This window comes from Phasianus colchicus, chromosome 18 (assembly GCF_987193195.1).
Source record: "Phasianus colchicus chromosome 18, bPhaCol1.hap1.1, whole genome shotgun sequence".
NCBI lineage: Eukaryota > Metazoa > Chordata > Aves > Galliformes > Phasianidae > Phasianus > Phasianus colchicus.
This window is the reverse complement of record NC_143453.1, coordinates 12240792-12253640: the sequence shown is the minus strand read 5'-3', so window position 1 is coordinate 12253640 and position 12849 is coordinate 12240792. Positions and strand designations below refer to the sequence as shown.

General features: G+C 40.5%; 1 protein-coding gene across 16 annotated transcripts in view; it reads right to left on the bottom strand.

Annotated features, from left to right (window-relative positions):
- The window catches only part of ARVCF (ARVCF delta catenin family member), a 221533-nt gene that overhangs the window by 143293 nt on the left and 65391 nt on the right, over nucleotides 1-12849 (bottom strand). For 9 of the 16 annotated variants that reach the window (XM_031592790.2, XM_031592793.2, XM_031592794.2 and 6 more), the window contains 2 exons: nucleotides 11139-11204; nucleotides 2518-2618 (listed from right to left, as the gene is read on the bottom strand). The exons of 2 other annotated variants lie outside the window; for them this stretch is intronic. The gene's annotated coding sequence lies outside the window, so the exon portion shown is untranslated. The remainder of the gene's footprint in view (nucleotides 1-2517; nucleotides 2619-11138; nucleotides 11205-12849) is intronic. 5 more of the 16 variants (XM_090121001.1, XM_090120997.1, XM_090121003.1 and 2 more) reach the window with 1 other exon arrangement.

Below are 12849 nucleotides of genomic sequence, written 5' to 3'. Positions count from 1 at the left end.
CACCTGCTACACCTCAGCAAGATTTAGCCCCAGCACAGCTTACACAAATACAGCCATGCTTCCTGGACCTAAGCTGTCTGATGTGCAGCCAACTTGCAAATATCAACTTCTGTGCTTCCCTACTCTGCACAGATGGAGCCAGCTCTGCCTCCCAGCAGTACAGACATGCTCACAGATTCCTCAAGAGTTATCCTGGATGTTGAGATGAAACTCAAAAATCCAATCCAGGATGAAACATTTCTGTCCTAACAACTGCCTTGTGTGTTATAATGGTAAGCCCACATACACATAACAGAAGGAAACAGAATCAAACTATAGGAGTCCTAAGCATTCTGCCAGGTTTTTTCCATCAGGAAAAGGTCAGAACTGAGCTCTTAGTGGGAAGTAATCACTGCAGAGCTCATCATATATGCTGTAATTTACTGCATTTCTTCATGGAGACAAGAGTTCCATCTTAAAAGCAAAAAAGCACTAAAAATTATCCAGCCTCAGGTTAAGCATCATTTTAAGGATTTAAAAGACTCTCTACTTAGAAAAAACACCTGAGCCTCACCTGAGAACATATAACTGCAAGTTTGCAAGTTTCCTTTGTAGGACCCTCAGATTACTCAGGGAATTCATTGTCTGCAGCTAGAACAACTTTTTCCTCATGTGACCATGATATGAGATAGCCATTCTCTTTTGGGAGCCCTGTGAGCTGGATAGGTCTGTGGACTAACTTCAAAACACGAACCATTAGGACTGTGGTAAGAATACAACAAGATGTCAGCTACAGTAACTAAATTCACAAAACACACTCCCTTTAAAATTTATATTGAAAGTTTCTGTTCTAAGGAAAGGCAGTAGCAAGATCAGCATGTGAAACTGAAGCATCTCCTCTACTACAGATTCTGAAGCAGTAACAGCTTGAATGATTGAAGCTACATCTGATGGCTTAGCTAATGTATAACTTTCAAGTCACATTCTCAGAACGTGACAAAGACCCCATTCTGAAAATTCTTAATGAGCTTTAAGAACTTGATGCCACAAGAGATCCTAGCAGCTTTGGGTTCTCTAAATGGTACAACTCTCGAGAGCTACAGAGATCTCCATGCGGAAAATGGAACATTAACCTCCTTCCAACAACAAATGTGGAGCTTCTTTTCTCTGCACAAAGACAGGCATAAGGCTGAAAATAAACATATATTTTCAGATGTACAGTTAGTGACCATAAAATTCCTAATTGCTATGCAGAAACAGCAGCAGAACTAGTAACTGCCTTTTAAGAACAATTGGACAAAGACTGGCTTCTGCGTTTCAAATGATTTATTAGCAGATAAATACTTGTTTGCTGTTGATTGCACTCTCAGTTATTTACTCAGGGTTTCAACAATTTACATTATCAGCAGTCTGACTATAGACTAGAGGAGGAAAATAGAAGTACTGACTCATGAGTTACTCAGGCCGCCACTAGCAATTTGCTGCAATTTGTGACTAAATTAAAGTGCAGTGAAAAGCCTATGACTAAATGAAAATATTAGACCTATAGCAGCCAGGTAAAGTATATTCCTTAGGCTGCACTTCTAAAAACAGCAAACACTTTCTTACAAGGTGTCAAAGGCTACGCTGACAGCAGCAAATCTTCTCCCACCTGCCTATGTGACTCTAAGTGCATTATTGTGCTGTGTTAGAGTTAAAGCCAAGTAAGAGGATCTATTTTGACTGTTCATGTGAAAAACTAATGCATCAAATGGCCACCTGAGGGTCAATACAGCTTAAGTGTTCAATAGGGATGAAAATCATCCCTGTGCAAAGATGCAAAAAAATGGGGAGCCCATACGCTGCTAATGCCCCGGCTCACGCTCAAGTTTGAAGGATCTTAGAGATACTGGCATGCCCAGGGTCACCTGTCCTCTGCACATTAATTTTGGCAATACAGAATGCAGCTGATGGGCAGTAATTGTCAAAGAGCCCTTGAGATAGAGGTATCAGTTTTTCTGATATTTGCGCGTCTAAATTGAGCAGTCCTTGAGAACCTCAAATCCCAGCACTGCTCAGAATGTTCTGCCTTTCTAAAGCAATTGCATACTATAGCGAGCTGTGCTTGAAGAGAGCAGCCCACCAGAGCATTGCAGAACCTTCTCCTGGGGAAGGGGAAGTGCCTCAGCTCCAATAGTCCAAATACTGAGCACTGCTATTGCACATGACAGCCCAGTTTAAGTCCTCTAGGTCCTGCTAGCAAGAAATGGTACTATGATGAGCAACAAGGAGCTTGTATGTACAGAAAATTGACAGCTGTAGTAGCAAACATGAAAGCCTGTAAGCATGCATGGAAACAGTTGCTATGTGCTTCTACGGGGAGGAAAACCATCAGCTTAAAAGCAAAAGTGGGGCTAAAATGATTTGTGAAACTGAAGCATAGTGCATGCTAATTATGTTTTCACCCTGAAGTGCTACAAGAGATGAGCAGCACAAAATGACTCTTATCACCCATGCCATATCACAAAGCATGCAGAGAAAACCAAGCAAGATACACACCTAGTGGATTACTGGGGTCTGAATGTCAGAGATGCTGTGACATCACTCGCTAAGACTAGGAAAGTACTGACAAAGTAGGACAGCAGCCTCAAGCAGACCAGCTACAAGAGAGGAAAGAGAAGAAAGAGTTAGTTAATAAGGTATTACAGCCTCTTCTGCATAGAGTCACTTCCTAGGTTCTCCTTAGCATGTTCTATAAGTTATTTATAACACTGTTTTGCTTTAGCATGGAAGAAAAAGAAACAACATTCAAAAGGAGGCAATCTTGAGACCTGCTGTAAACTATAAAATAATATCAAAGGTTTGTGATTTGTTATCAGCAGTCAATACCTGTAATTCCTGAGAGTGCTGAACTGGGGCAGACTAAACTGGAGCACTCAGTTTGAACATTACAGAACTGCATGTTGTAGCCAAACATTTTACAACGTAGAAACCTAATGTGACACCCTTTAATTAACAGCAATTATCTAGGCACACAATTTGGGCCTCGTTTTTGATGTATTGGGACAATTGAGCCCCCAAACAGTGGAGGATTGTTTCATGGATACTGATCAGAGAGGGTAGATTTCTTTCTAAAAAAATGCACGCAGCACAATAGTTTAAGTCACTTTCTTTAGCCTGTTTGTAAGCCAATCCTATAGGAAAACCAAGTGAAAGTAGGCTCTTGGATGTTAGGTCTTTTATTTAACTTGGTAAATCTCTGACCTCTTCAGTCATAAAACACCATGCTTCTCTGGGTCACTGGTTGCAAATATAGTACCTGTTTTTACTGGATAACGTAGAGAACTGAATCCATTTCACAAAGGCATGGTTCCATGAAGCAGCATATCCAGTTTTAAGCTACAACCATGCAGAAATGCAGCAACCACACGGCACAAAGTACAGAGCCAGTACAAACTTACTTTGCTGGTTCAAATATTTCAGAACACTTTCAAATTCAAAGTAATTTTGCCCCAGCAGCTTTCACTTCTCATGCTTGACCAGGTACCGTCTGCCTTCTTGAAGCCAGCATAAACAGCATTTCATATCTTTCTGCCAAATTACCAGAAATAGGATCCTTTCTTTGCATTGATTCAGTCTCAAAGGGCAAGGAATTGCCATGTGAAAGAGAAACAACTCATTTTCCTTAAACTAACTGAAGTAAATGCTGTGCTCAGAACTTACTAGATAGAATGAAACTGGCGAGGATATGCCCAAACATGAAAGCAAGGAGGCAGAGTGAGAGAAACACTAACACTGAAATAAATGACCAGGAGGAATAAATTAAGCATAATTCAGTTTCTACAGACAAAAGAGCAATACTTTGCAAAAACAAACACGTTGCATGTAACAAATTCCAAATAAACTGCTTCTCAGACCTTATGGTGAAATTTGTCTTGAGCATGGCTCTTCCCACTGCTGCTCTGGTTGAGGGAGTTCTAATTTGACCCTTACGTGACAATCTGCACCAATGAATAGCAATGAGGAATTCACAAAGAGAGCTATTTCAATATAGTTCTCTCATAGGCACAGACAGACACGCTGTGTTGGCATCAAAAGAAACAAAAAAGCTGGTCAGGGCTTTTTTTTTTTTTAATTCTTAGGACACAAGCAGTCTGTGAAACAAGGCTTCCACTAGGGAGAAGGCAAGAGGAGAGGAAATGCTAGAACTCTAAGAAGGAACTTTGGATCTTAAAAGCATAGCAATGAAACTACAACTTGCCAGTTCTATCACTGCAGAAAAATGTCTGCATAAAATATTTGAGCATTACATCAGTAAGAGATTTCACCCAGACATCCAGCAGGAATCATTTCACAGAAACAAACTGCAGAGTTACAGAACAAACTACACTCTGGGCTTGGCAACACGCACAAAACCACGTATACATACACATCACTGCATGCACTGTGCTCTAAGAACCTATATAAAGTTTCTGCAGAGCTTCTAAGTACTACTTATATATATATATATTTAAGCACATGTATATATACTTACACTAAAATATATAAATGTTCTATTAGTATTATATTATAGATATTATATAAGTTATATTAATATATATTGAAAGCACCTTCCTGAAGCACAGCCCTTGCTCCTCCAGCCCTAAGAACTTGTCTGCACTGAGTAAGCTTAAGTCTTCAATCACAGAGCATTCGTTATGCCACACTTCCCTCGAAGATCAGCGTTGGTGTTAATTAAGCATAAAATAGCACAGCAAAGTGGTGCTGTGTTGGCTCACACTAAGTGTCCACCCTAAGGTTTAATGGGGTATGTGATGGACTGCGAGTTCACACTGCGCTGTAAATTCTCTGCACAAATACCTCCTCCCCCCACATTTTCACACGAGTATTTAGGTGAAACAGTTTTTTAAAAATCATATACATACCAAAAGATGGGACAATGCAGAGATGGCTGCGTTCTGACTTCGGTACATGTCTGCAGAACATGAATGTGACAGCTCAAATCCCCTGCTATTGTTCCACCTCAGTGAGTGCTAATTCCAAACTCAGTCAGGACCATGAAAACACAGGCATCATTCATTTTTTTCATTCCCATCATAAAAAGAATCACTGGTTTGCAGAACTTAGTTTCCATTTATCTACTTTACTCGGGTAGCATTTGGGAAACAGCACTTTATTCCCCCATATCAAGAAGCCAATCCTGTAACACAAATAGCATATCTGCTACTTCTCAAACCTCTGACTCATTTTCTTTGTGGCTTGAAATTCTGCAAGTATGATTGCTACTGCCTTGATTAGTTCACAGGCCAATCACTTTAGCACCCTAAAACACATGCCAACGCATCCTAAAACAGCTGCATGTCATTGATTTCTCAAAGGTCTCCCCCACTGAAATCAATAAGTAGCTCTACTTAAAAAAAAAAATGGATTGCACTTTGTGGCCCCTTTCTGATTCATGTATATTCAGGTTTCAAAGTATTCTCTCAGCTGCAGTTAGCAGAAGCTATAGCTATGAGCTGCAGCACTGCCCCTGACCGCAGTCTGACTCCCGCTGCCGTGGGGTTTGCTGGCCCCTCCACAGTGAGCAGAACCAACCTGCAGCTGTCTGCATCAGCTTTAACCTAGCAGAAAGCTCCACCAGAAAGCAGAAAATTTCAGTAGAAGATTGCCATTTTACTGAAGCACTGCCTTCCACGCAGCCAGAACAAAACCCTCCAGCAGTGCAGCTTACATGAATGCAAGATTCCAGGTGCTGCAGTAACCACCAGTGCAGCAGCACTGCTACCTGCATTGACAGTGTTGACAGAGGTGTCCGGATGAGGAGCTGCAAGATCTGGTTTAGTAGCTTGTGGTAGCAGTGGTAATGTGAAGACGGTTGGACTAGATGATCTTATAGGTCGTTTCCAACCTTGTGATTCTATGATTCTATGACAGACCTGGTCTCATCTCCCTTTCAACAGAAAGACTTCCTTACCATGCTGTACTGCCGTGCTGGGCTATACTGCAGGCAATGCCACCAAAAAAATCAATAGGTCAACTGTCAGAACAGGGCTATTTCAATGAAAAAAGATATCAAAAGCAGTGCATTTCATAACTTCACTCTCCAGTCCTGATTTTAGCATTTTAAGGCTTATCTCCATTCATGCAAAGTCATGTTTGGCCATAAATAAGTCAATCACATGAACAAACTGCAATAACATTATGAATTTTTTTTTTAAACACAAAACTTAAAAGACTTCACTATGCAATACAATCCTACCCTCATTTTTCCTGGCCTCCAGATGTTTTGCACTTTGGTAAGTGCAAAATTGAGAGAAAGGCTACAGAAAACAACACCAGAGCTGCCTGCACACCGCCTACAGCTGAGAACTGCTGTGTTTACAACCACTGCATCTCCATTTTCTGAAGTGCAAGAACAGAGGCAGTGGTAGGCAGCAGTTTCCATAGCCAGACCAGTTTCTCATTGATAAAATACTGCAGTAAGGCTGGAAAATCCTGCAGATGGCTATGATCATCATTTCATAGAAGATATTGTTGTGGTATCTTTTAACACAGACAAAATAACAAAATGGCAAAGCAACAAAGATCAGGACAGCTCTATGGTTAAGCTGAATAGCAGCCTGCTTTATCTCTTCCAAATGCTCCAGTAGCAGCAGGCTGCAAGCAGCTGACACTGGGAAATGGTCCTTCATTGCAGTTAGAGAGGAAAAAATTAAACATGACCCCACAAAGCGGTGAGCACTTAAAGCTCAGCAACAGATGTGCCAAATGACTTATCCCAAGCAGGAGGAGTTAACTGATGTTATAAATAGTGCTCTGAATTAAAAAAAGAAAAAAGGCCAAAGCCATAAAACCCACTCCCAAACAGATAAGTCTTACATCCAAAACACTGTGCAGCTTCACGTAGGAACTATTTTCCTTTAAAAAGCAGGCTTGGGTGTTCTACATGTAGATTAACACAGATAATTTGATTTCAGGCTACTGAGAGATTTCCTTCCCTTCATGTTTCAGAACAGGGCTGCAAGCAGCTAAATGAGATCTGTAGATTACAGTAGAAGAAAAGCTAATAGAACTGCACAGCTACATTCCTGGGTAATAACCAATGTTCAGTAATCCAGGGCTCCAGTCTCAAGGTTTATGGAGGCATTTCTATTAGTGCTTTTAAGATTAATGCAAATAAATGCATCAAAAGGAAACAGATCTTTTAACCCATCTGAATCAAACACTTAACATTTTACTCCAATAAACAATCTGTCATTGCTAGGGAAAAAAATAATCACAACTCATGTTTAAAGCAAGCATCTTTCCTGTGGTTTTCCGATGGCTTTCAGGAGGAAAAACAGAGCCTCTCCTGCCTTCCCTCTGAACATGGGTCTGTTTAACTCTCACTGTCATGTCTGGTGGGTTGTGTGGCTTCTGCGTCACCCAGAAGGAAACTGAAAATATTGGTATGGACAGGAAGGATAAAGCGTCAACATTCATGTTTAATTCTTGAAGCCACTACATCAAATGAATTTTATTAGCTGCTTACCAATCAATCCTACTGCATTACTCACTCGTATTTCAAGCTCTCATTAAAACCAGCCAGATTTAGACCCCACATTGCTTTAAATCAGGACCAGTATCAATGAAAAGGAGATTAAAGCAATATGAAAAGAGGGATGGAACAGAATGAGGCCCACTAGCTCTAATTCTCCCCAGTAACATCTGTCTTATTCTAAATCAAGTGCTGTTTTTTCTACCAAGCTAAATGTGGAAGCCTGAGGCACAAAGTAAACCTACTCAGAGCAGAACTATAGATCTGCTTTCTGCAGTTGTATGTGCAGATAAAGATGGCTCAGATAGACCCTCTGCTGTCTCAGCATCTGTAAACTTAAAATGCAATCCGAGTTCATTTTACCCTCCTAAGTTTAGGATGAAATGCAAGTTTGTCATGGTTAACACCACAGCTGTTTTAGAGCTACAAGACAAGCATGCATCTGAGAACTGATAAATAATATCTGAGCAAAATAGAAGTACTGAGCTCATCTTGTGTCATGAATGATCATTCAGTTAATGCATAAACATATAAGGGCAGGAAAAACATACATTTTAATGACAGTCTCAAAGAAACTCATCGTTCCATATGGTGGATTTTGGCAAGTAACATCTCTAACACTGCCAGCAAAACAGCTTTTATTACACACTGTAAAACATCCCCTCCAGAGCCTTGCTGTCCGAGGGGCAGAAACAACGCCACGAGAACTGCCCGTTTACTCCTCTGCATTCAGGGGCAAGGCATTGCTTCATCTTCAGAGTAGGAATCTTGTGCCACCCAGAAGCATTTTCTGTTCTATCAGCCAAGCATGTTGTCTTCTTTAGGTTATACTAGCAGCCAAAATAGCCTTCAGAAAATAATGTTCAGGATGCGACTTGTTCATATCACTGGGTAAATCAGGAAGCCATAGTAATCCCACTGATCGTGCACATTCCCATGTTCTGTACTCATTTAGTGCTTTCACTTGCATGGAATAGAAGTGCATAGTGTTTGTTACATTCATCTGTATATGAATAAAGATTTGACATCACTGAAAGTAGCAATTCTCACAATTAAGACTTGACTATTTACTATACAAGTTTTACGTTAAAAAAAACAAAACATTGGTTTTTAACTACCAGCATTTGAACATCCAAGTTTGCCCTGACCAGCCTGTCTCCCAGGCTCACTTCCTCTTTTAGAAAGACTTTAGCTACAATAATTTGACCATCTCTCCTAGCACTAAGAAAAAACACAAGTGTGCTTCTTCCAGTAGTGGCCCAGAAGACAGAGCCAAGCAGTTTGCTATCAGTCAGCAGCCCCACAGCTGCCAGCACAGTGCAGAGGTGCTGATGTCTCTCTTCAGCTTTGCACACAGCTCAAAGGCTGCAGAGGTCACCACAATCGTGCTATCACCAACATATGAACACCCATACTGAACCTCAAGGGATTTCCCTCTTTCCTGTTCCTCCTTCCCTGCCTATAAAATCTGCTCCAAATTTGCCTTATAAGATTTTATCTAGACTCCATTTAGACTACTATTGTGCTGATGTTCCTCTTGAATCTGCAGTTCAGAACAACAAAAGCAAACTTCATGCTTTTGCTGTTGGCATCCAAGCAAAATGAAAGAGAATTTCTGAGACAAAGAGAAGATTAAAGGTAATGTGATATCTACTTCCCAGAAGATGAATTCAAGTCTTACAAGATAGTCCTAATTACAGACATACCCTAGTTTTCCCAACACTTAGATTCCAAACACCTTTATTACTAGATTCCATCCCACCACAGCAAAGAAGAACTAAAGAGCCTTAAAACCAGTCACAGGAAGAAGTGATACAGATGACTTCCTCAATGGCATGCTGAATAAGTAAAGATTTTCTTTCTGTTCTCCTAATTCAAGACAAGAAATCCAGCAGTTACAACTGAACACTCTGGTACCAGACATGGAAAAACATTGATAGAGGCAGTAGAAATCTCTGCATTTGATTATTTTCTAAAATAGCAGAAACAGTTGTGCACTTTGCCTCAAAGCCTTTCAAGTGCTGCACTTGAAGGTGCTTCTGTTTGTGGCCTGGTGGCACAAGGAAGCCACGACCACTGAATCGTGGTATGAGGTCAACACTGATCTAAAAACCAGTAGGAACTGGGAGAAGTACTGTATTTAGGGACACCAACTGTCATTTGGAAAGGTAATTTTCTTCCAGACAGCCATAGTTAGATATTGACTTCATTCCTTTCAAGGCAATTCTACTTTAGTATCTTTGACTAAGTCTTAATGCTTTTTGTAGTTTATGTTGCCAATCAGTAATATTTCCTCTTTCTAGGAATGCACTTATCACAATTGCCTAATTACACTTATTTGGATGCAGAAATACTTCTTCCAGATCATTAAGTATCTGCTCTAAGAGAAAACTTCCTATTCAAATATCCTTTTAATAAACATTCTGCTGATGACTGCTGAGTGGGAAAAATAATAAAATTTTGCTTTAACCATCTACCCACTTCAAAAGTTTAAACAAGTTTCTTCTATTATATCAAAATCCTGCACTGTATAAGTAAGAATGCCTTCCAGCTACAACACTTCTAACTTACTTTATTAAGATTCTGTAAGCAAGAGATAAGTAGCAAACAGTTCAGACAGCAAGTGCAATGTAATCTCTGCTCAGAAACCTTCCCACAGATGCTAGAATTGTCCATGTATACCCCTTCAGTTTTGACATTTATAAAGGTGACAGCATTTAATGTAAATTAAAAGAATGAAAAGGACTTTGTTAAAAAACAGTAACGATATTTCTAGTTCAAAGGATTATTTTTTAAAAGAACACTTGGCTAAAACCATGATCTACCTATACTGAAAAAAATCAAATGCTACACAGAAGGGAATATTTCAGGTAAGCAAACAAAAGAGAACTGCAATATTTAATCTCATTATTCACCACTGCAGCCCCAGGTTTAAAAAAGACACAAAGTATAGAGGTGAATTGGTAGTAGCTGAAAATGCTCGTGGTCATCCTGTAAGCAACCAGAGGATGGGCCTTTTGATCTCAAGCAAGGCTTCAACATACTTGGCAGAGTGTGAACAGAGAAAGAAAGACATCTGATAAGTGTGACCCTTACTGCAGAAAGAGGAGTGCAAACAGTCAGACATCAGTCTAGCTTGTTCAGATAGAGAAACACCTCAGGAGAGGAGAACAGGCTGCAAGAAGCAGGTCAGTCCTCCTGCTGTAAAAGCAGGTGCAGGAAGACTCATAGTAGGAGACACCTCCTGCACCGTGAGGGTTAGAATGGAACTAAATGAGAATTTTGATGATAGAAGAGAAACAAGGATTAGAGATGGTGTGAAGTCAAATAAACAAGCAATTGTCATCCATCTTGTCAGTAACCAAAGTTTTCTCACCTAGCACTTGCATTTTACTCTCATCAGTGCCTGAGCTCTGAACACAAAGCAGAATTATGAGGGTTCCAGTCTACCACATTTTTAATACTTGCCATCCTACCACTATTTGAAAATCAATTTTAGCTGGTCTTCAATAGCCCACAATGATGCATTTCCAAGAGGTGTAAAAAAAACCAAAAACCAAAAGTTTAATATATTTACATACATAGAAACAAAGCAACAAACTACTGAAGAGACACTTGGTAAGCAACTGAAGAAACACAATACCTTTTATGGTGTTCTTTTCTTGCAGAGGCTTTACAACAGGAATTCTGCCTTGATTTGATGATAATTCTGTCAGAGAATTAAAGAAAGGAAAAAAAGACACATTATATCTGAGGAGAATAGGAAGAGTAGTATATTTAGATAACCAATACTGTTCACATTGAACAGGGGAAATCTGTTAGATTTGTCTTTACTTGATTTCCATTCCCGAGTCATGCTGGCATACAAGCCTCGTGTTACTTCAGGCATCTATCCCACCATCACCTGAGACCCTCCGAGATCCCATACAACTGGAGTACAGAAAGTAAGTCAATAGGAAGTGTTCTTTGGCTAAGGAGCCCTTCCAATCCTCTTGATTTCTGTCCCAGTACCAAAATTCCATGCATCAAATAATTCCAAACATACAACTTAATTCAAAGTACATTTAATTTGCCACTGATTCATAGCAAAAAATGTTTCCTTCATAAGCACACATCACAGCATTTTCAATCATTCAGGCCTAAATACCATCTAGTGACTCTAAAAATGTCAACTGTGGACACAAATACATCCCACGCTGCTTGACATTTCCCACTGCTAGAAGATACAGTATGAGAGCTCGGGACAGGGAGAAATTCACCAGAAAGAACTCAACAATTTTCAAGACCTCTTTTTTTAGTGTGAGCTTCAGATGCACCCCATGGACGGGCGAAGAATGGGAAACTGCACAGGCTGCTCCCTGCTGTACAGTTTGCACAAAACCACCCATGAAAGGCATCCTCTGCTCCTGAGCAGATTCCTCTCCTGTGCACAGATACAATTAAACTGCTACATGTGAGGCAAGTAGAAAAGTCCAAACTAGATGAGATATGGCAGTGTGATGTGGCCAGATAAGCAGACTACTTCAATGCAGTCGGACACTGCTTTATAAACAGCTATTGCAACACCTTGCCAGCAGAAATGGCAAGCCTCTATCTTCAGTTCCTTCTGTCAGTTGAACTTCTCTGGCTTTTTTGGCATTGTAATAATATGGTATTGATTGACACGGGTTACATGGTAATAGAGCTACCTGCAGAACCATTGCTCCCACCCTCACTGCACGCAAACAGCCCAGAATGTAATATTTCCCTTACTTACACTAATAATTATGCAGACTGATTAACAACAGAATTACACAGATGGAAGTGAGGCCAGCAGAAAAGAATTCACTTGGTCCAAAGTTAAGCCTGTCAGTGCCTTGACTGTATTGATCACAAGAAGCCCCTGCCCTGCAGCTGTGTTTGCCTCAGCAAGGACTTTGTCACAGAGAAATCACTGGGAGCACAGGTGGAGCTGAGCTGTATTCCTTGTGCTGTATTCTACCTCTGTTGTGAACTGCTTTTCTTAAACGAGACAAGGAATGAGCAGAAGGAATTCCCTGCCTAATCTCCCCTTCCTTCACCTTACATCCTCCTTTGCCAAATTGTTGTTCCATTTCTCTGGGAAATGCAGACAATTCTGACAGCATGGCTCCGCATTCATAGAAATCAGACAGGAACCATGAGGTACCTCCACTGCACCCCGTGTGGGCACACCGTCTGTCACAACGTGCATCACAGCACAGCAGACACCCGTGGGAAGCAGGAGCTCCACACAGAGGTGTGATAAACAGCTACCACAGCATGCTTAGCAGCAGTGAAACTGAACACCCAGTCTGTGACATTCCACCAAGAGATGAATGACCAGCTGTTTGATA